The following is a 24,550-nucleotide window of genomic DNA, read 5'->3' as shown; positions in this document are numbered from 1 at the left end:
ACCCTACTGGAGGGTCAAGTTCTCTCTCTGATTCTACCTCCCCAAGACTGGTAAAGTTAATGCCTAAAGTTTCTTCAAAATGTATATAACTAAGATCTTTCTTATAAAACATTTAGTGTATATTATGTGGTATAGGATAGTTATTTTTCCACCATAGAAATTGTATAAAACCTTTTGTAAAACTGCTAAATAGGGGGCAGCTAGGTGGCACATTGGATAAAGCACCGGCCCTGGAGTCAGGAGTACCTGGGTTCAAATCCGGTCTCAGACACTTAATAATTACCTAGCTGTGTGGCCTCGGGCAAGCCACTTAACCCCATTTGCCTTACAAAAAAAAACTAAAAAATAATTGCTAAATAGGAGGGCTAGTTGGCGCAGTGGATAGAGCACCGGCCCTGGAGTCAGGCAACGTGAGTTCAAATCTGATTTCAGACACTTAATAATTACCTAGCTGTGTGGCCTTGGGCAAGCCACTTAACCCTATTTGCCTTGCAAAAACCTAGAAAAAACCCCTGCTAAAATAGATATTTCTAATTTACTTCAACATCTACATATTTAGGGAAACTCAACAATTGTCGAAGTGTATTGGACAGGTCTATCTTTCATTAAATGACTCCTTATTTCTTCAGGATTATTCTAATGATGGTGCTCTTTCCTGAGCAGAATAGTATTATTAAAACCTTCTTTTGATAGCTATCACTTAGTTCCATAATTTAGGAGCTCTTGAACTCGGGATTACCCATGATATAAAAACCCTAAGACTGGAAAGGTTCATATCTCAGGATTGATAGTCACTGACCTATATTCAGAGAAGGAAACAAGATCAAAAGGTACCTACAAATGCAAAACCTAATAACTTTTAGTTTCAGTCTGCCCACAAGCACATGTCTCACGCAGCAATGTGTTTCTGTTTGAGTTAAAAATAGCATCTTCACTCCCCTGTGCTCCCTGTGGAAGGACATCAGAGAGAAATCACATTGAAGAGCATTCAAAAAAGATATATGGAGCTGTTTCTCCTCATCTCTTAAAAGATATAGAAGGATATAGAAAAGAGTCTGTTCTCCTGGGTTTCAGTCAGTCAGTTAAGAACAGGTTCCATCTTTTCCCTTTCTTAGTATCTCCTAGCACTTAAAATAATCAGGAGATAATTCCATATCTGAATAGTGAACAAGTTCACCATTCCCCCTCAGATATCTATCCCTCAACAAGTGGTCAAGTGTACCCTGTAATCTTATCATTTGGAGGAGGGAGGATTCAGTTAGAAATTTCCCTCATCAATTCTGCAGCATGTAAAAATTTAAAGCTTTAAAAAGTCACATCATTTTTTAAATGGAGAAAAAGGAATAGTGGTATCTTTCACATGATGCCTAAGGGGAGAATTTTTAAACAAGGGATAGAAAAGATCATAAAAGATAATTTCAATAACATGAAACTGGAAAGTCTTAATAAGAACACACCTAAGATTGGAAGGAAAATGATTAAAAAAAAAACTCTTTGTATCACTGCCAAGGATCTGATGTCCAAGTTTTGTAAGCAATTAAAACAAATACATAAAAGCAAGAGCCATTCCCCCCAGTGGAAAATTGGTTAAAGGAGATGAACAAACATTTTCAAAGAGTTTTAAACTAATATAATCACTATTGCTCCAAATATGAAATGAATTTTTTTTTAAATTCTGACATTTCTTCTTATTCCTAAAAAATTGGTTGAAATAACAAAAAATCAAAATGATTAATATTTCAATGGTTGTAGAAAGTCCATACCTTTCCCTCAGAGATCTAACTACTAAGCCTGTAGTCCAAAGAGAGCAAAACCCAAAAAATCCCTCATAGCAAAAAATACCAATCTCAACACTTTTTTATAATAGCAAATCAAGTACCCATTGAGTGAGGAATAACTAAACAAATAATTGTAGTACATCAATATAATGGAGTATTGTTGCTCCAAAAAGTATGATAGATGTAAAGATTAAAGGAAACATGACAAGACTTATAGGAACTAATGCCAAGAGAAGTAAGAAAAACCAGGAAAACAAGATGCTAAATGACCACAGTATTATAAACAGAATGGACAATAAAATGAAACTAAATATTTTTTAACAATGACCCTTTAGATGAAAGTGAAAAAAGAAAAAGTTATACTTTCCAATCCTTTACTTGAAGAGGTAAAGGATTCCACTATAGGACCCTGTTGTTGATTTTTGTTGGTTTTTTAATTTTTTCTTTTACTTTAAAAATCTTGGTTATGATGGAAGTTTCTTTTTATATAAATATTTTATTTGTTTTCTAATTATATACAATAGTTTCTACTTATCATTTTTGTAATGTTTTGAATTTTACAATTTTCCCCTCCCTTCCCTCTCCCCACCCAACCCCAGAAAACAGTCTGATAATCTTTACTTTGTTTCCATACTATACAGCGATCAAAATTGAATGTGTTGAAAGAAAAATCATATCCTTGAGGAAAAAATAAAATATTGGAGATAGCAAAATTATGTAATACATAAGACAACTTTAAAAAAAATTGTAAGTAATAGTCTTTGGTCTTTGTTTAAACTCCACCATTCTTTCTCTGGATACAGATGGTATTCTCCATCACAAATACCCTAAAATTGTCCCTGATTATTGCACTAATGGAATGAGCAGTCCATTAAGGTTAATCATCACCCCCATGTGGCTATTAGGGTATAATGTTCTTCTGGTTCTGCTCATCTCAATCAGCATCAGTTCATGCAAGTCTTTCCAGGCTTCTCTGAAATCCCATTCCTCCTGATTTCTAATAGAACAATAGTGTTTTGATGGAAGTTTCTTAGGGGAGAGAAAAAAGGTATATTCAGAAATGACTGGATTGTAAAAGTCAAACAATTGGAATCATTTTCTTTTTAATAATAGGGGTTGAATTAGTTGATGTCTAAATTCTTTTCAAACACTACATCTCATTATTCTATAAAGTAATTTAATCCTATACTCCATTGCTCCTTTATGTTTTACCAGCAATTCCATATTTAAACTGTATTATATTTCTTGGGGTTTTCAATATATTATTTTATAATTGTATAATTTCATCTGATATTTTCCTATCATTTTATAAACTCATTTATGGTGGAGAATATCAGTGATATGTAGTATGTATTTCATATCTAAGAGGACCTTGTTCTAGTCAAAGGGATTCATTTGATGAATTTATCTAAGATTTTTTTTCCAATTTTAACAAGTAATTATTTTTAGTTTTATTGTGTTTTGTTTTTATATTACAAACATTAACAGATTACTCCCATTTCATGAGAGTTTTCTTTTTTACAAAGTAACACAGTTAAGGAGAACTAATAATACAGTCATGACCTTATCTGAAATTGGCTGCAATATTTCACACATGCAGCAACTCTCCCTCTCTCTCAAAAAAAAGTCTATTTTCTCTCCTTCTCACTCTCTACCCTCTTTAATGAAAAAAAAAAAGAAAAAAAGAAAACAAATTTCTTGTTCCAAATATGTATAGTCAAGCAAAACAAATTCCCATAATGGCCATGTTCAAAAATATGTCTCATTCTCCACTCTTAAATCTATCACTTCTCTGATGACATGGAAGTTCCCATTACTAAGAAGAACTTCCTCTAAATCCAAAAAATTCTATCTCCTACAGGAAGTCTTCTCCAATCCCTCTTAATTCCAGTGTCTTCCCTCTGTTAATTATTTCTTATTTATCCTATATATACCTAGCTTTGTTTATATTATTGAAGAGTCTCTGTATTTATAGCAAGTAGTTGCTTGTCTAACAGCAGGCTTTTCTGTGCACAGCCCAGTGTGGCTGTATAAAATCAATTGAATAAAAGTATTTATTATACAATCTTACTTTACATAAGACAGAATTGGCATAATTGGTTAAACTACCATGGAGTATATAGTGTCTCTGTGAATTTCTCTGAACCACCAAACCTGCTTAATAAGGAACAGAGTCCAGGCCAATTATTAGTATGAAGTGTTTTTGTTTTTTAACTCTCACCTTCAAAGTCTGATTCAGGTGTCTCTTTCCACAGGAAATCTTTCTTGATCCCCACAGCTATCTGCACTCTCTCCCTCTTGAACTTATTTTGTATTACCATTAGATTGTGAGCTTCAGAAGGGCAGAAACTATCTTTTGCCTTTCATTATCTCCTCAGAACTTAATACAGGCATGTATTTTATGTTTAATAAATGTTTATTGATTTATATTCACTTATTTCTATATAATATCATCGGTAAAATTGGAATAATAATAGCATCTACCTCCCAGTGTTGTTGTGAGGATCAATGGAGATAATAATTTTAAAGCACCTAGCACATATTAGGTACTATCTTTAAGTTAACTATTAGTATTATAATGAATATTATTTCCAGCTCCTCTTCTCCCCTCCCCCAGAATGAAGTCCTTCAAGGCCCACGCTAATTTTTGCTTTGTCGTTGAATATCCACCTAGTAGGCATAAATAAATGTTTGTTGAATTAAATGAAAATGGTATGGAAATTTACTCTTAGTTCTTATACTTCTCTTGAATATTATGTATCTCAAAAGCCATTATGACTCCTGGGCCATAGGACAGTTTCATGGTTCCCAAGGGGTGAACCATATAATAGACAGCCATATATTATAAATAATGTATCTGGGTTTCTCATAAACCCAAAAAGTCTCAGGGTGGTAAGAATAGCAAAGAATATACCATATTCTTTTTCTATTACAAAAATCTCTGGGTAAATTCAATCTATTATAAAATAGTGGGTATTTGACAGCAATATAACACTCATTTTAATATTAAATCTAAAATCAGTTTTAAAAAACCAATAGTAGCACTTAGTAAATGTTTGTTGAATTGATTGCCAGGTTCAAAAGGAGTGTTAATTTTCACCAACCTAGACTAATGGAGAACTGCAGTTTAGGTAATCTAAAATTGTGGATAATCATTTCTATTTGCCTTAGGAATACATTTCTCTTCTTGAATATGGCTGTATGTGTGACATTCTGAGAGAATTCAGACAATTCCAAGCAAAATAATGAAGTTATGCAATGAATGCTTGACTAGGCAAAAACTGGAAATTTGTCCCATTTCCTCCCAATTCTACCTCAGCCCAGCTTCCCACTGTAGCTGAATGTTTTCTCTCAGCCCTTTGTAGAGGCCAGTTCACTCACATCTGTTAGTTTCTCTCTTCTCCTGATCCCTGACTCTGTTTCTATCTAAACTGGTGGATTTCTTCAGTTGACTCTTACTAGAGCTCAATAGAGAGCCTGGCACCTGGTAGGCATTTAAGAAATGTTTTTTGGCTTGACCTAAAAGTTGATAGTCTGTGGGAGAGTGGTGAATAAGTCCAAAAAAGATTTCCTGCTTGATTCTCTCATCTCTCTTCCCTGATAACTCCTGGATACAAGTCACAAGTCAACAGAAAGAAAAGCTGAGCTGTAGGCTCCCAGTCATCACAACTCCAAATTTACTCCTAGATAGGGAGAATTTGGTATCAGATAGTTCATTATTAAAATATGTCCTTTTATTTGTCCTTTCATTTCTTTGGTTTTAAAAATGACTAAAATTTTCATATTGAATCAATTTCTTGTTTAGTTGCAAAATGATAATAATCAAAAACATACAAAAATTTCCAGTGATAGGAAACAAAAGCAAAGTAGCCACCTACAAATAAAAAACAACATCTATATCCATGTAAAACTGCTCAATATTGTCACATTTTTAAAAGGTTTGTTCTAGGAAATTTCCTCTGGTGGGGGATACATTGTGTTTTCTCATTGGACTGAAGTTGTAACATTAGAAATGAATGTTCCACATAAGGAACATTTCCCTGAGAAGGAACATTTTTTGACATTGGAACAACTTTCCAAGAGAGGTTATGAAATCTTATCTGGAGGTCTTTTACAGTAGAAGAGATTCTCATCTGTCAGGGATGATTGAGGTGCAGTTGTGCCTGTAGGCAAGGATCCTGGCTGGATGACTTCTCAAGGTCCTGTCTATGATTCTATGACTCTGTAAATCACATCAACCACCCCTGAAAAGCAAGTTCGGCAGCTGGAATTCATTGTGAGGAATTCACTTTTCCACAAGCTTTTAGCCCATCATCTTGAATTGAGCTGACATGTCTCTAACCCTCATTGGTGTCAAAAGCTGTATCAGCAGCTAGGGCAGCTGTATTTTCGGGATGAATGAAGGTATACAGGTTTCTGTACCTGGGAAACGGGGGGTGAGGTCCCTTCCTGCTGAGTCAGAAAGGGAGAGAATATGGGTGTCTTGATCTGATAAGAAAAAGATTATAACTAAGTGTCTTTTCAGTGGAAAGAAAAAGTAATGAAATCTATTGATAGAATCAGGAAAAGCAACTTCCATGGGAGAAAAGTGTTCTCCTTCTAAAGATCTTTAAATTCTCAGTTTTATTGTTATCTTCTTTCTTTTGGGGAAATGACTGCATAAATCTTGTTTCAATACAATTGGATTGATGTACACATATAAATTTGAATGAAGAGAATCATTAATTCCATCTTGTCTATTCCTTTGTTTTGACAGGACCAACAAGCCTTTCAACAGATCTCTAGCAATGCTATGACTCCCAAGATAGTCATTCATTTATTCCAGATTTAAATCTGTCAATGCTTGTGGCCATAACTACTTCTTTGGCAGCCTCTTCCATATCTTAATAACCCTCTGAGGAAAAAAATTTTCCCCCAGTATCCAAAATAAACCTCCTTTTAAAATAATTTCAGTTCATCTCCCAAAGCAAAATAATCATCCCATAATGGAATCCAATTAATTCTGAATTTTTACTATGTTATCTACTGTCTTCATTTATTTACTGTATTAACTCTCAAAGGCTTTCTTTCCTCTAACCCCATCCTCCTCATTGTGCACTGGAGAACACTAGCAATGTAGATTAATGATCCATTGGAAGCTAACCCTCTCCTCACCACCCTAATATTCTTCTAACCAACCAAAAAGACAAAATATTTGTAAGGATATATAACATACCTATGATACCACGATAGGAAAGGAAAGTGAACAATGGGAATAATGAAGTAGTAGCTATTGCCAACACCCTTTTTCCTTTTCTGGGAGTTACATGAAAATGACATGGAAAAAAACAAAAAAGTGACCCAGACTTTCAACTGTTTGGGTTTTTTGGGGGCTCATTTCCTAGGAAATTCAGCATTGCCTATTGATACCTTTAACATGAGATTGGAGTCACTTTTACAGATCATTCCAAAGCAAATAGTCACAATGGAACACAACTCCCATTTTAGGAATGCACTTGAATGAATGTCATTTTGACTATTTTAATACTCAAATTAACTATAAAGGATATATGAAAATGTTAGCTGCACCAGAGAAAGAACTGATAAATAAAAGTACATACAGAATAATTTAAATATGTGTGTGTGTGTGTGTATTTTTGTCTAATGCCCAAGAATTGGAATGTAGGAAAGGGACTTCAATTACAATTGGAATTAATTTTCTCCTCCCTAATTTATAGGAAATGGAAAAGGATGAATGAAAAGAATATTTCAAATCACAAACAATAAAAAAATTCAATTTTGATTTATTAAACTATTGAAGTTTCATCTCATACCCATCAATGAATGAAGATGAAGAAAGGAATAGTGTTTGAGGGGATAAGGAAGTTGTTGGGGCTATGAATTGGTCTAAATATTCTGGAAAACAACCTAGAATTATGCAAGGAAAATTACCAAACAATCCTCTAACCTAGCAATCCTATTACTAGACATGAATCAGATTTCAGGGTAGTCAAAAGCAGAAAGTTCCAATATACATACGTACATATATATATGCATATATATATGAAAATATATATAGCAGCACTTTTATGATAGCAAAAATACTAGAAAAGCAAATGGATGCCCATCAAACAGATTCAATGACCTCATAACATTTTTCTTCCACCTCCCCTTTTCTTTCTCCCTTTTATCTTCAAAAGTTGTTGAGCACAATTGTAACAGGAAAAGCATCTGATGATATAGACCCAGTGGTGACTTTCACTGGCGGCATTAAAGTTTTCTAGCAGTTCCTCCTTATGATGCAGACTGCAACCTGTTCATGACTTCTACATAATTCTTAACCATGAATTCCCATAAGTTCATCCCAGGGACTCCACTCAATATCTGGGAGATCTTCTTCATTTTCTTCTGACATTGAAAGGGCAGTGGTAGAGCACTCTGGATGTCTATCTGTTGTGCCTCATTCTTGCTATAAGACCAGCACACCTTTGTTATTTTTTTTCTCTCCCACAATTGACAGTATTCTACTAACATGCAGTTCTCTATTGGTCTCTTTGTGATAATCATTTTTAATTATTTAGACTCAGTTGCATTTCATATCTCACTGCCAAATAGTTACACTGGTAGAATATTAAAACTAAAAAAATGAACTTTACTTTCATAAGAAGCTTGTAGTCATCAAAGGAGATTTGCAATTTCCCCAAAACAATAAAACTCACTTTACTCTAAGTCCAACTCATTGTCTATCTACATTCTGCCCCAGATATACATACTGATGGATAAGCTATGCAGAAAAGTTATCCAGATCCATGCTGAAATCTGGGTAATGAAAGACATCCTTCGTCCATCTGGCCTTTCCTATGTGGGAATGATTTCATATCTTTATCCAATTGTTGTTATTAGTCTGTTATTCTTCCCAATATAATGATTGAATAAAAAAAAATTAAACACCTTCTCTTTAACAGACACCATGCTAAGAGCTGAGAATACAAATACAAAAGGGACATAGTTTGAGTTTTTTTTTTAACCTCAAGGAACTTTCATTCTAATAGGGAAAGCAGAATGTTGTGAGACCTGATCCTTGAGAGTTAGATTCTTGTGAGCCTCATGGGATAGATACTGAGTTTGAGAATTCAACCACTAGATCTTTTAAAGACAAATTTCCTGATACATACTTCTCCTTGGAGAAAGAAGAAGGCTATCCATATGATCTTATGCAGGATTCTTTTTGGAGAAAAAGTTTATGAGTTCCTTTGGACAGTTTAGATCTGATAAGAAGCTCCAAAATACGCTTTGTGTTCAGAAAGAATCCAAATAAGAGGGTGAAATTAGAAGTCTTGGGGAGGCTATGTAGGATTCTATATGAAACTGGGATTCACCAGGATGACAGTGGGATACCCTAAACCCTAAGTTCAGTTGCATTTTGAGAGAGAAACTTCAAATTCTGTAATTAACCTTGTTAGCATTTTGTACATTTTTTTGGATGGAAAAAAAATCTTACCATACTCAACAATTAAATTGTATATTGAGGTCTGCACAGCATTTGGGAACTCTGTTACACAAATTTGAGGATGCTCTATTCATGAACAATACCCAAGTTTTAGCTCAGAGATTTTCTTGGATTTATCTCAATAGAAGAAGATGAGTCAGAGGGAGAGATATTGACTTTCATCCAGCTCCCCAAATGGGGCCAGTCAATATGTACTAAGAACTCATGGTTGGACCCCTTGGGCCTTGTTATATAGCAAAAAGAGATTAGGACTCTCGAGTGGTGTTTTAAAAGGATGATCAGTTATATTCCTATTGCATAGATGATTTTCTTCAAAGGAAGGAAAGATAATGAACCAGATGAGACATCTTTGTAGTAAAATCATGCTGTTGTGTGGGAGTCTGGTGTTCCTAGATGGGTAAGTCATTTCATATGCTTTGCTTGCATCAGATGACCTTGCAATATCCCATTCAGCCATTCACCAGGAAACCTAGACTTTCCTAAGGATCTATTGCCTCCCCACTTCTCATCCTGTAGACTAGACCTCCAAAGATCATTTCTTCTTTGGTAAATTAATACACTCAGCTTTGAGACTCTTCTCTAAGGATAAGCCATCTTGATAGGAAATTAAATTCACCTAATCCACTCTGTCTGGAAAGGCTCAGACAGTGCTTCATATCCCAGTCATCCCCTAGGAAACCTACCTAGGCATCTTGTCATCTGTCCTATTACCATCCTACCTCATCAACCTCTTGTTCTGAAAATGGTAATTGCCACTGGAAAGAGATGTGACAATGGGCTAGACTCCCAATTGCTCCATTCAAGATCATTGCAGCTCCCAGACAAAAACTCCTTTCCTATCAACTATTCCCTTGTATAGCTTGCTTCCCCTATTAGAATGAAAGTTCCTTGAGGGCAAGAACTATGTTTCTTCTGTATTTATAGTCTCAGTTCCTAGCATGGTGCCTGGTGTATAGAAGATGTTTAATTTTTTTTCATTCATTCATATAGGAAAGAGTAACAGACAAATAATAACTGGATAAAGACTTATGTTTGTGTACACTGAGAATCAAAGACCAATAAGCAACAACTGGATAATGTTCATTTTCACTCTAATAAACATGGTCAAGTTGGACCCAGACATAAATGAATAGGGGGATATCACCCCCATAAAAATATAAATAAGAATATCTAATGCACTCATGAGAATCCTCCATCACTTGAATGTGAAAGGAAAAGAGGGAAGATTAAATAACAAGCCCTTCTTGTGTGCTCTTTCAAAAGTGTAACACTATAGCTTTCTTATGGATGCCAAGGCTTAAAAGGGGGATTTAAGTTAAGGCTGCTGAGGACAGAAGGGCTGTTAATGGATTGTAAAAGTAGGACAAGGGTTTGGATAGGTAAATGAAATATGTGACAAGAACATCTGCATAGCTAGCAACACAGAAAGCAAAAAGAAGGATAAAGACACAGATGAAAAAACCGAGCAAGGCAAGAAAAGAAATTCACATAATTCATATAATGTACTTCCTATAACAAATGTAGGAAAATATGGTAAGATGTGATGTTATTGTAGAATATTTTTAAAAAATGAATTTAAATAATCTCAATTGAGATTTTAAAACATTAAAATATGGTCAGTGAGAATGATTTAATCCTCATTGTGGCCTGGTTTTACTAGATAATTGCAAAGCTAATATCATTAAAGTAGCTTTGAGGAACTCCACCAGGTCCTTAGAAAAATTCAAGTATAATAGGATTAATGAAAGGTTCCTATTGATAATTGTAGCTACTGCCCTGGTCCCTGGTGTCATACCATGTGTCTCTTCTGCTCAGTTACTTTAAGTAGCTCTCTAGTGCCTCTACAAAAAAATACAAACTCATCTTCTTATTTAAAACCCTTTACAATCTTCCTCTAACCTACCTTTCCAGACTTATTTCATGTTATTCCCTTCACGTGCTTTATGTTCTTGTCAGGCTGGTCCATTTGCTGTTGCCTAAAATTAGCATTCTATCATTCACTTCTGTGACTTAGTACAGACTTCTCAGATTGTCACATAGATACTTCTCTATGTACATGATGTATCTTTCCCAGGAGAATATGAGCTTTTTGAGGCTGAGGACTTTTTTTCATTTTGTCTCTATTGTTCCTAACAACTAGAACCATTTAACAAATACTATTTAGATTTGAACTGGATTGACTTGGCCTAGTTTGACTGGATTGAAAGGAATTATTGGCATAAAAATATGTGTTTACAATTTCTGGATTTACTAAAATATTGTGCAGTCACAAATTTGTCCAGACTATCCTTCCTTCCCTGTGCAGCTGCTGCCACTAGCTTTTCTGGAGACACTGCTAGAACACTAATGGAAAACTGGTAAGTTTTATGAACCTCTGCAAATTAAAAGCTCCTCCTCCAGGCAAGAGGATGAGGCCCAGAAAAATTAAGTAACTTATCTAAAGTTATACACTTTGCTATGAACCTACAAGTACATTCAACCCCTTTTAAAAAACAACAAACTTTTCTTGACTTTTATTCACATCTAATTACCTTCCTACTTCTTCCTTCAATTTCACTGATAAACCAGTTGAAAAAGTTGATTGATTCCTCTTTTTCTTTAACACTTTTCTCTCCTTAGTCCCTTGCAACTGAGTTTCTATCCCACCACTCTACTAAAATTACTTTCTATGAGGTCAACCATAACCTCTAAATTACCAAATTTAATGATACTTTTTCCATTATTATCTTTTTTGTTTTCCTGCTACCCTATAAATTTTTCATTTTATATCACTGACCACTTCCTTCTCTCTCTGTCTTCCTTTGGCAGTAACATAGTCTTCTGGTTCTTTTCCTAGCTATCTCTCACTATAAATAAAACCAAAGCATAAGCAGAAATTAAATCATAAAATCATAGATTTGGAGCTGGAAGGAGCACTTTCTTAGTACAATTTTCTTGAAAGGTTAAGTGATTTGCCCGGGAAATATAGTTAACCAAATTTGAGGTGGAATTTGAATATATCTTCCTGCCTGCAAGTCAAGTGCCCCATCTACTAAGCTATGCTTCCTCAAATGGAAGGATGAGTCCTAGTTTCTCCTTAAAAATGCAAATGAAAGATTTTACAAAGTTGTTTGTGCATCCAAATGTAACAAGAAATGTCTTTTAGGGGGCAACTAAGTGGCTCAGTGGATTGCGCACTGGTCCTGAAGTCAGACCTGAGTTTAAAACTGGTCTCGACACCTAATAATTGCCTAACTGTGAGACCTTGGGCAAATAACTTTATCCCATTGCCTTACAAAAACTAAAAAAAGGAAAAAAAAAAGAAACATCATAATGGAATTCTTGATCATTTTATTTTAGGGTATTCATAATGAGCATAGATAGATAGATAGATAGATAGATAGATAGATAGATAGATAGATAGATGTGCATATTCTTGGATAATAGCCAGTACAATAAACAGATATTGACTACCTGTTATCTATGAGTATCATAATGATTTTACTTGTCTACATTCCAATATACTATATACACACCCCAATATATTTATCCTTACATTTATCCTTAAGCCTCATTTTTTTAAATGATTTATGATTTTATAGGTGTAGGGAACTTTAAGAAACTTACTCTAAAAATGCAAAGTTGCACTTTCTTTAAAACTTATAGGCTTAGAGAATGAGGGGGGTGGATATCAAAAGGTTGACTAATTTGCTCTAGGTCATAAAGCAAGAACATATCAGAGTCTGGGCTTGAACACACATCTATTTGAATCTGAGTCTAGCTTTCTAACTACTACTCTCTCAAACTGTCTCTCATTATTCAACCAAAAAAATCAATAAATGATTTTGGATGTTTCTTGAATATAAGACAACGTGGTATAGTGCTTAGTATATGGATTTTTCTCACTTAACTACTTCATGGGTCTCTGATTTTCATCAGCTGTGCATACTCTTTATTAAGGCAGACCAAGATCTCTCTAAAGCCCAAAAGGTCAGTTTTCATGATTTATCATGGCCAACAGATCCATCACCTAGTGGTCAATTTTCTGGGGAGGAGCCTCTCAAAATGTAACTTGGTATCTCACATGAGAGACATACAGCCTATTAACTGGTTCCTATTCAAACTCTCTATATAAGAAGGACCAATCAGAGGTTCAGGATACACCACACACACACACACACACACACACACACACACACACACACACACACACACACAACACCAGAGGAGAACTTTAGCATGACTACAGCTAACTATAAAGGGATATACATAGAGAACCATTGTTAACTTCATAAATAGTTGAAAACAGGATCATCACATCAACAAAATTGCTACACGAATCTCTTTCGATTGACTTTCATTTTCATAAGACATTATAAGAACATGTGCATATATATGCAAACATAACTGAAGATTTTACATTTAATATTGTTTGGCTCACAAAATTAAATAATCTTTTGCAATGTCATTGTCAAACATTTCATGACTAAAAAGAACCCAAATGTTTTAAGTTATTTTTTCTTATGCAAACATCTGGGGGTCTATTGAATTTAATTTAGCAGCTTCTATAGTTTCTTACACTAAAACTAAAATATGTAAAACATTGATCAGACCAACATGTTTCTGTTATGGTTTTGTGTTTCTTTATTACTATTGTGTTCAATAGGGTGATGCCTGGTTAAAAGAATTCATGTGAAAAATGTATGTATGAATTATGAGAGATTCAAAAGAACAAAATATATATTCTAAAGAACAACTAAATACTTTCTGTAACTTTCAAAGCAAAGAAAAATAGGAAAATCTGCTAGTTTACAATGTCTTCAGGCAAGCTGTCTTCAGGAACTCGTCAAGGACTTGACAGCTGCACTAAATAGTGTCACCAGGATTGATCCTTGACCAGCCCAAAATCTATAATCCAGGAAATAACCTCTAACCCTTTCCTACTCACCAAATACCTCTTTAGAAATACAGGAAGCAAAGGGGAGGCAGGGGGAGGGGGGGAAGAGAGAGGTTCTCTCCCTACACATCTGTGTGTTTTCCATCCACTGTGTGTGACCCTACATGTTACAATGACCGGGATAAGAGAGATAATGAAGGATTGATGGGGGGAAAAAAGCCTGAAAACACCATGTTTAAATTAGTAGTATCCAGAATCCCTCAACTATTAGAAACCTCATGGGAACCTTTAGATTTTTCGGGGTTTTTTTATGGTAGGGCTTGTTTATTTACAAACTGTAAGAAGCCAGTCAGATTTCCCCCTCTTTATTTATTTATTTGATAGTGTACATGTGCCTTGTTTTCATGTTGTCTAATATTGATTGTGATGACAAGAAATGTCTTTTCAATGATAGTTGTGAATGTGCCCAAGGGCTAATGAATGATGGGCATATTCAATAAAAAGCTAACAAACAGAGAGAATGAATAAGGACACAGTCAGTCTTATTTGAAGGGAGTACAAATGAATTGGGTCATGGATTTTCCCATAATTACTAATTTGTTGAACACTTGTCAAGCTCAGAGCAAGGTTTCTGAAGTTAAGGCGGGGACAGGGGGAAGCAGAATCATGAATGAGATATTTTCCACACTTTCTACATAAGTAGAATCATGGGATTTAAAGCTCAAAAGGATCACTTCATCTCACTCTACCATCCTACAAATAAGAGAAGGGAAACCCAGGGAGGTTAGTTAAGTCACAGAGATGAACAGCTCAGGTCCTCTGACTTCACATTTAGAATGTTTTCCATTATATCTATATTGCCTTCCTGGAAACTACACAAAGCAGTATTTTTTTTCTTTTTCTTTTAAAAAACAAAAAAAAAGCATTTTGTTGATTTTGGATTTTTTATGTCGATTTTTATTGTCTGATATATTAATGATGTTGTTGAGTTGTGACCTCATTTGGGATTTTCTTGGCAAAGGTACTAGAATGGTTTGGCATCTTCTTCTTCAGCTCATTTTACATAAGAGGCAAACAGAGTTAAGTGACTTGCTCAGGGTCACATAGATGTGACCTGGAGTCAGGAAAACTTATTTTCTGTTATCTACTATACGACCTAGTAAGAGCAGTAGCTACAAAAATATCCCCCATAACCAAAGGGCACTATCTTCTACAAAACATGCTCAACAACCCTGGAAAAAGTAGACACAAACTTAGAAAACTGGTAATGTGGCACACATATAAGGAATACCTGTAGATAAGGCTACTCATTCCTCTAACAATGCTGTGTGATTCTGATCAAGTCATTTAGCCTCTGTCTGCCTCAGTTTGCTCATCTACAAAACAAAGATGATAATATCACCTCTCAGGGTTGTTGTGAGAATAAAAAGAAGATAATTGTAAAGTCTTTGCAAACCTTAAAAGTGCTATAAGAATGATATTATTTCTTTCTGCTAATTATTTGCCTGCATAATCACAACAAAATTTCTTAAGCATAGACAAAAATGAAAAACAGTCCCTGGAAATGAAAAAGAAGCAAATTTGAGTTTTAATTTAAAGGTTAATCAACTTGCCTTGAGAGGCAGTAAATTCTTCTTTGGAGGTTTCTTAAGTTGAAATTGGCCAAATTCTCTCATACCATATATACCATGTATAAATATATATGGTATGGTGAAGTTTATTTTCATGTAGGCATTTGACTAGATGATCAATGAAGTACCTTCCACGTCTCAAACTCCATGATTCTTTGAAAAGAATTGAGGCGGGGGGCAGATAGGTAGTACAGTGGATAGAGCACTGGCCCTGGAATCAGGAAGACCTGAGTTCAAATCTAGCCTCAGACACTTAATAATTGCCTAGCTGTGTGATCTTGGGCAAATAACTTAACCCCATTGCCTTAAATAAAAATTTTTTTAAAAAAGAATTGGGGTGGCTAGGTGGTGTAGTGGATAAAGCACTTACCCTGGAGTCAGGAGTACCTGGGTTCAAATCCGCTCTCAGACACTTAATAATTACCTAGCTATGTGGCCTTGGGCAAGCCACTTAACCCCGTTTGCCTTGCAAAAACCTAAAAAAAAAGAATTGCCATATTCTTTATCACCCCCACAACTCATTTCCACCCCCTCTACCCCACTTCGGTCTGACAGTCTTGGGAAATTTACAGAGAAATCAGTTAAGGATGTGGGTATAGGAAGTAGGAGAGGGAGTTGAGAGTTTACAGAGAAGAAAAACAGGTAAAAACAAATAAAATTTAATTATCAAACAGACCAAAACAGAAAGAAAAAGAAGAAGAAATATCAGAAGGAGAAAAATACTGAACCTATGAGGAAAATAAAAACATAAGTAGGATAAATTGCATTTAGAACATATATTCAAAGAATAGAACAATAAAAAGTAAATAAATGTATTTAGATCCAGAGGTAATTATCTCTTTTTATAAATTTCCCCCTAATAATCCTGAGAAAGCAAAAGATAATAGAAGCTTAATGTAAAGTAAAAAAAATATAAAATTTGAAATACAGTATACAGATTTAGATTTACTACAACTGATATAAAAGTATGTGTATGGAAAAAAAAGTAGATGTGTGTGTGTTTGTGTGTTTGTGTTTAACTAGGGATATAGGCAGTGGCTGCTAGCTCTGCCTCTCTCCCCTCTGATCTTTCTACTGCTTCACCATAGCTTTAGGGTAACTTGTACAGCCTGGCTGGTCATGGAAGAAGAGGAGAGCATGAAAGGTGAATGGAAAGGACTAAGAAGCTCCCGACAGAAACTTGGTTTTTTGGCTCCAGTTTCAAAAAAGATTCAGTGAAAGGAGTTAATCTTGTGGAGAGCACTCTGCCTAAGTCCAAGGAAAGGAAGATATGAATGCAATTCTGTCACCCTTCTCTAGGCTAGTAGTGCTACTGGGGACCATTGTTTAAAAATGGCAAGTTGGCATCTTCAAAATCATCTAAAGGGCTCTTCTAGGTAACCTCAGGTAATAAGAAAAAAAAAACTAGAACTCTGTTGACTAGCAGTTTGCCTTGCTAAGAGCTGACAAATCTTTAAAAAAACTTTTAATCCTTTTCTGAAGAAGAGTAAGTAGATGATAGTGTCATGTAGCTAAATGAAGAAGGTTGCAACCTCCATATTAGCTTCAAGGTCTTACTAGCACACCCCAAAATATTCAAATTATTGGTAAGTTTTGTACCTATTTACTTTTTTCTTCTAGTTTCTTTTTTTAATCTATCTTTTTTCTTTATCCATTAATATCCTTTGATCCAACAATATCTCTTCTAGGTATAAACATATATAAATATATATATATATATATTTATATATGTATATCCCAAAGAGATCATAAAAACTGAAGTCGTCCTTACATGTTCAAAAATATTTCTACCAGTTCTTTTTGTAGAGGCAAAGAATTGGAAATTGAGGAGATATCCTGATGGATATTGGGGAATGGCTGAACAAGTTATGGTATCTAAAATTTATGGAGTACTATTGTTCTATAAGAACCATGAATGGATCAGACTTTAGAGAAGCATGGAAAGAATTACAGGAACTGATGCTGAGAGAAGGGAGCAGAACCAAGTGAACATCATACACATTAACAACATAATGAGATAATTTATGATGGATGAAGTTGTTCTCAGAAGTTCAGTGATCAAGAATAATCCTGAGAAACCTGTTATGGAAAATGCCATCCCTATTCAGGGAAAAAACCATGGAGTCTGAATGCAAAGCAAAGCAAACTATGTTCACTTTTTAAATCTTCTTTTATGTTTTTTCTTTCTTTCTCATAGTTTTTTTACCCTTAGTTCTAATTCCTCTTTCACAACCTAATATAGAAATATCTTAAACATGATTATACATGTACAACTTTTACCAGATTTTCACCACCATGAGAATGGGGAAGGGAAGGAAGGTGATAGAAAAATGTAGAATTTAAAAAACCTGCAAATGAATGACTGTGGAAAACTTCCTGTGCATATAATTAGAAAAATAAAATAAAAATTTTTTTAAAGTATTTTATTTTTTTTCCATTACATGTAAAGAGTTTTTGACATTCATTTTTTTTTAGGTTTTTGCAAGGCAATGGGGTTAAGTGACTTGCCCAAGGCCATACAGCTAGGTAACTATTAAGTGTCTGAGGCCAGATTTGAACTCAGGTACTCCTGACTCCAGCCAGTGCTCTATCCATTGCACCACCTAGCTGCCCCCAACATTCATTTTTGTAAAATTTTGAGTGTCAAATTTTTCTCCCTCTCTTCCCTCCCCAAGAGAGCAAATAATCTGATATAAGTTATACATGAATAATCATGTTAAACACGTTTCCATATTAGTCATGCTGTAAATAAAAGAATTAGAAAAAAAGGAAAAATGAGAAAATAAAGAAAATAAAGAAAAAAGAAATTTTTTTAAAAAGTTAAAATAGTATACTTTGATCTGTAGTCAGACTCCATAGTTCTTTCTCTGGATGAGAATGGCATTTTCCATCACAAGTCTTTTAGAATTTTCTTTGATCACTGTATTGTTGAGAATAACTGTCTATTATAGTTGATCAGCACACAATATTGTTGTATCTATTTTCACAATATCTTTCCTATCTATTCCCTTCTCTCCACTCATACAGCCTCCACTCTGGTGCAGGTCCTCATCACCTCAACCCTGAACTTTTACAATAACTTTTCAAGTCTCAAATCTCTTTCCTATTCCAGTCCATCCTCCATTTTACTGCTTTACCTAAAACATCCCCTCCTCACTCAATAAAAACCTCTTTTAGTACAGCAAGGTGGCAAAGTGGATAGAGCACTGGCCCTGGAGTCAGGAGGACTTCAGCTCAAATCTGGCCTCAGACACAATAATTGCCTAGCTGTGTGACCTTGGTCAAGTCACTTAACCCCATTGCCTTAAATAAATAAATAAAAACTTTTAAAACCTCTTACATGTAGGATCAAATATCAAAAGCCCTCTCCTGATCTTCTTGTTGTTTCTTGTACTTGACCCTCTGTCTCCCAATTCTTTGCTTTTTCATTGCTTGTCCCTCCAGGTCTGAACTGTTCTCCCTCCTCACCTGCGCTTTCTGATTTCCCTGGCTTATGTTCAAAACTCAGCTAAAATCTCATTTTCAACAAGGGGCTTTGCTGATCTCTTCTAACATTAGTGGCTTCCCTCCAAGATTACCTCCATTTCACTGAATATCTCTTGAATAGACTTCGTGTCTCCCCCCCCCCCCCACCATGAGCTTCTTGAAGTTCAGGGTTTTTCGCCTTTCTTTGTATCCTCAAAGTTTAGGACAATGTTCAATTCATAGGGAGGGCTTAGTAAAGGCTTTTACCACAGAATTTAAGAGTTAAAAGAATTCAGAGGCTATCTAATCCAACCCATAAGTGAATAATAGGACATCCTCCTAAAGAAGCCAGGGATCATGATAATGATGATGATGAAGTCCTTTGTTCTTTTTTTTTGGGGGGGGGGTTGCAAGGCAAATGGGGTTAAGTGGCTTGCCCCAAGGCCACACAGCTAGGTAATTATTAAGTGTCTGAGACCAGATTTGAACCCAGGTACTCCTGACTCCAAGGCCGGTGCTTTATCCATTGTGCCACCTAGCCACCCCGAAGTCCTTTGTTCTTGAAGAAGCTCATGACATCAGGAAGGTGATGCCATGACAAGCACAAGAATTGGATTTGAGTGAGGGGGTGCTGTGTTAAGTCACCAGCCTCACTTTCTCCTCCAGAGATATCTGGATCCATTAGCCAGATATGAATCAGGATGACTGGAGATGGTCTTGGAGTTGAGGCAGTCAGGTTTAAGTGACTTGTCCAAGTTCACAAAGTCAATAAGAGTCAAGTGTTGGAGGCCAGATTTGAACTCAGGTTGTCCTGATCCACTGTCCCCAGGGATCAGAGAATGTACCATATAAGTGTCTTTTGATTATTTTCTATGGTTTTCACTTTTTAATATAATTCCAATTTGTTTCCCAATATGGTTAATTCAATTTCTAATTCTGCCAATAGGATGTTAATGTGCTTGTCTTCCTGTACAGCTTCCAAAATTTACAATTTTCCTTTTTTCTTCATCCTTACCAATCTGATAAATGTAAACTGAAATCTCAGAATCATTTCAATTTATATTTCTCTGATTATTTTTAACTTTGATTTCTCTGATTATTAAATCTATTGCCTCAAGGCAACCCATTCCACTTTTGGATAGTTCTGATTGCTATGAGGTTTTCTCCTAGCCATTATCTAGCCAAAATATGTCTCACTTCAACTTTTATCTATTGCCCAGAGTTTTATCCTCTGTGGTCAAGTAAAATAAATAAATCAGATCCCACCTCATTTTGACAACCCTTCAAATACTTGAAGCAGTTATCACACGCTCCCTTCATGCCATTCACATGACCCCACACATACACATATCCTATCCGCCAAAAATCTCATTTGTTCATCTCATAGCATAATAAAGTAAGTAGTTTGGATATTATCCCTGTTTTGTGAAGTCAGCACAGAACTGTGAAAGGCTTGTCCAATGTGGCTGAGCTGGCATGGACTCAAACCTAGATCTTCTGGCTCAAAATACAAGGTAGTTGCGGCAGACCACAGCTCCTATAGGACTTTATTCCATAAGGACAGAAATATAAAAGAAATATAAGACACAGTACCTAACCTTCAAAAATTTACAAGTCAAATGGAAAAATAAATATCTATGAAACAATTAATTAAAGCAAAGCAGTATATTAAGATAGATCTAAATGAATGATAATAGCTAATATTTATATGGTTTAAGATTTGCAAATTACATATTTTAGTTCATTTGATCCTAATAGCAACTCTATGAGGGTGGTACTTTAATAATAGCACACAATTTGTTTGGGGGGGGGGGGGAATGCAAGGCAATGAGGTTAAGGGACTTATCCAAGGTCACATGGATAAGTAAGTATTAGGTGACTGAGGCCACATTTGAACTCAGGTCCTCCTCACTCCAGGGCTAGTGTTCTATCCACTGCATTACCTAGCTGCCCTGATAATACACATTTTGTAGATGGGAGAAGGGAAGAGGTTAATGACCTATCATGGGTCACACAGTTGAAAATATGTGAGACAAGATTTTAACTCAAGTTTTCTGATCTCCCTTGTCTAAAGTTTTATTTACTAAACTAAGTTATCTGAATAATGCATAGAATGTTATGGAAGTTCCACAAAGGACAGTTCACTGTAGGCTAAAGCAATCAAAGAGAAGGACCTTGAAGAGTTTTGGTTAGGTAGAGAGATTAAGAAGATCATTCCTGGTGTGATAAGATGATAGGATCATGGGATCATAGATGGAAAAGATTTGAGGTCATTTAGTCCAATTTTCTCATTTTACAGATGAGAAATGGACCAGAGAGTTTGAGTGACAGTTAAAGAGTCAGGATTCAGAATGTTCTTTATGGGAAAATAGAATGAGGGCACAGTGGGAAATAAGATTGGCTAAAAACAATAAGATACTGAATTTTGGATGAAAGCGTTTGGATTTTACTTTAGGTAGAGAGTAGTTAATCCTGTAGACAATCTTTAGCGACTAATAAACCATATTCTTACAATTCAGCAACTACTTTCCAAATTTAAATCTTTAGAACTGTATTATTATAGATTATTATGTGTTACCTCAATAATTCATGTTTTCTATCACTTGGTAAACCCTCTGTCCCCTTTAGCCAAGGTGTCTGCCTAATCTAGTCACCTTGGTGTAGTGAAATTCATGAATCAAGAAACATGTGGAAGCAATATAGTATAGGGGAAGAAAAAACTCATCTGGAAATAGAGAGTCTGGGTTTGAATCCTGCCATCCTCTGTAAAATGAGGGATTGGTTTAAACTAACTGATCTTTAAGATCCTTCTAGTCTAAATCCTATGCTCTTCTATGGATTTTTGTGACTAATACTTACATATTTGGACTATTTCAGAATACTGAGAGTAATTTTCAAAGCAATCTAATTTAGTATCAAAGAATAGCATGGAAAATCCTATTCAGTTGCTATTTTAAGTGGTCTGAGAACATGCTCAGTCTCATTATCCCACTTATATCTGTAAATCCAATTCAGTTCAAAAATATTTATCAATTATCTATTATGTTCCAGAGACTATATAGTAGGTGCTGGATCAGTCAGTCAATAAACATAAGCATTGGAAATACAGAGACCAAAAAGACAACCCCTGTCCTCAAAGAGTTCAAAATCTAATGGGAAAGCCCAGAAGTAAATCAACATAATAAAAACAAGTTATAGCTAGGGTAAGGGGGAAGAAATTAAAAGAAGGAAGGTACTAGGGTTATCCGGATTAGGAGAGACTTCCTATAGAAGGTAAAATTTTAATTGAGACTTAAAGGAGACCAGGGAAGTCAGGAGGCAGGGATACTGGGAGCAGCAACAAAAACATTAAAACTGGTCTTTATCTTCAAAGACCTGTAAAATGAGAAAACACTCTTTTGACTTTCTGTGCAAAGTGATTGTAAGATTAAAAAGCAAAAAAAGATAATATATAACAGTATTTTTAAAACTATATAAGGTGCTGTAAAAATGTTATCAAGAGGGGCAGCTAAGGTGGCACAGTAGATAAAACACCAGCCCTAGAGTGAGGAGGACCTGAGTTCAAATGCAGCCTCAGATACTTAATAATTGCCTGCTCTGTGGCCATGGGCAAGTCACTCAACCTCCTTGCCTTGCAAAAACAAACAAAAATTTTATCAGCAGTAGCACTTCTTTTTTTCCCCCAAGAACTATATGTCAAAAGCAATTGGTCCTGGCACAGATACTTGGCCAATTTGTCCAAAGTCATACATTTGCAGATGAATTATATATTTCAGTCTTGAGGCACAAACAAGGTAGAACTTCTCTGGCAACATGCTCAGACAGATCTTTCTTCCCTTGACCTTGTTGTAAAGTGTCTTTTCTGGGCTCTGCTCCATTAGTAATTCCCATCACAGAAAACAGGTAAAAAGTAAGTCATTTCAGGTTTGTCAGTATAATGATGCCCTGCCTATTAGTTTTATATTTGATGTACTACTATGACAGTAAACCATTATAAAATAATATTCCCTTCCCCTCCACTTTTGGTGATTTAAAATAAATTCCTAAGGCAACAAAATGAATTATTACAAAAATTTTAAAGTTACTCATTTTAATTTTTTATTTTATTCAATTGATTTTTTAAAAATTGTTTTTTGTCTTTTGATTTTTAATGAGGTTTTTATTACTATGCTAGAGTAAATGCTTCTGGAGTCACACTGGTTTTTATCTGTAGAGCAGCAATCTAACTTCAGAAAAAGCTATTTAAAAAAATAGTTAAGAGAGAAAGGAACCAACATGAACAATGCATATTAAGTTCACTGATTTCTCTCACTAGATCAGAGTTCTTCCAGCAAAGAGATTAAATATTGATCAGGATGGATGCAGAAACAGATTCTTCTCTTGGCTGTTTTCCACCATGCTTTCTTTCCTTACTTCTTCCTTATGTATGCCCTTTTTTGATGTCTCTTTCACATTCACCTATAAGAATTTATTCAATTATTGCATAAAAGACTTTTTAAAGGACCTGACTCACAGAAATCACTGGACTTTAGTCATAAGTATTGCTGGGAAAATATTGTGACTTACATAGAAAATTCATTGTACTCATCCAAGCATCTATTTGAAGATCAGCAATAGCTGTTATTAGTCAGTGTTAATACACACACACACACACACACACACACACACACATATTTGATATGGCTTTCTTTTATTTTTATTTTTCCTTAGGTTTTTGCAAGGCAAATGGGGTTAAGTGGCTTGGCCAAGGCCACACAGCTAGGTAATTATTAAGTGTCTGAGACCGGATTTGAACCCAGGTACTCCTGACTACAGGGCCGGTGCTCTATCCACTGTACCACCTAGCCACCCCTGATATGGCTTTCTTAATCTCTTTGACACCTCTGTGTTGATTTTTTTTTTAATATGGTATTATTTATATATGGTACACAAGGATTTGAGAATTTAGCAATATTTTTTATCAATACTAAATGAAGAAAGAAACAAAATAATTTGGCTAAAATATATTTGAAGCCTAGTTGACTTTTACCTAATTAATCCCTTTTCTCTGAACATTCAAAGAGACAGATCATTTCAGTTTTTTTTTGTTATGTTTTGTTTTTATTGAGGGTGTCATTGGTTTTTTTTTACTAGGAAGCTTGATTTGTGTGCTCTTATGAATTTCCCTGCCATCTAGCCCAGTTTTTTTTTTCCCCAGGATGTTTTAAATACACAAAATACTCTTTGGGAGCTCATCTCAAGCATTCTAATCTTTTCTTTCTTCCTTTCCACTGAAGCTCAAACCCCAATTCACACTCATACTAAAAATATG

Source organism: Macrotis lagotis, chromosome 1 (genome assembly GCF_037893015.1).
Source record: "Macrotis lagotis isolate mMagLag1 chromosome 1, bilby.v1.9.chrom.fasta, whole genome shotgun sequence".
In the NCBI taxonomy this organism is placed as follows: Eukaryota; Metazoa; Chordata; class Mammalia; order Peramelemorphia; family Peramelidae; genus Macrotis; species Macrotis lagotis.
Note: the sequence above shows the minus strand (reverse complement) of the source record.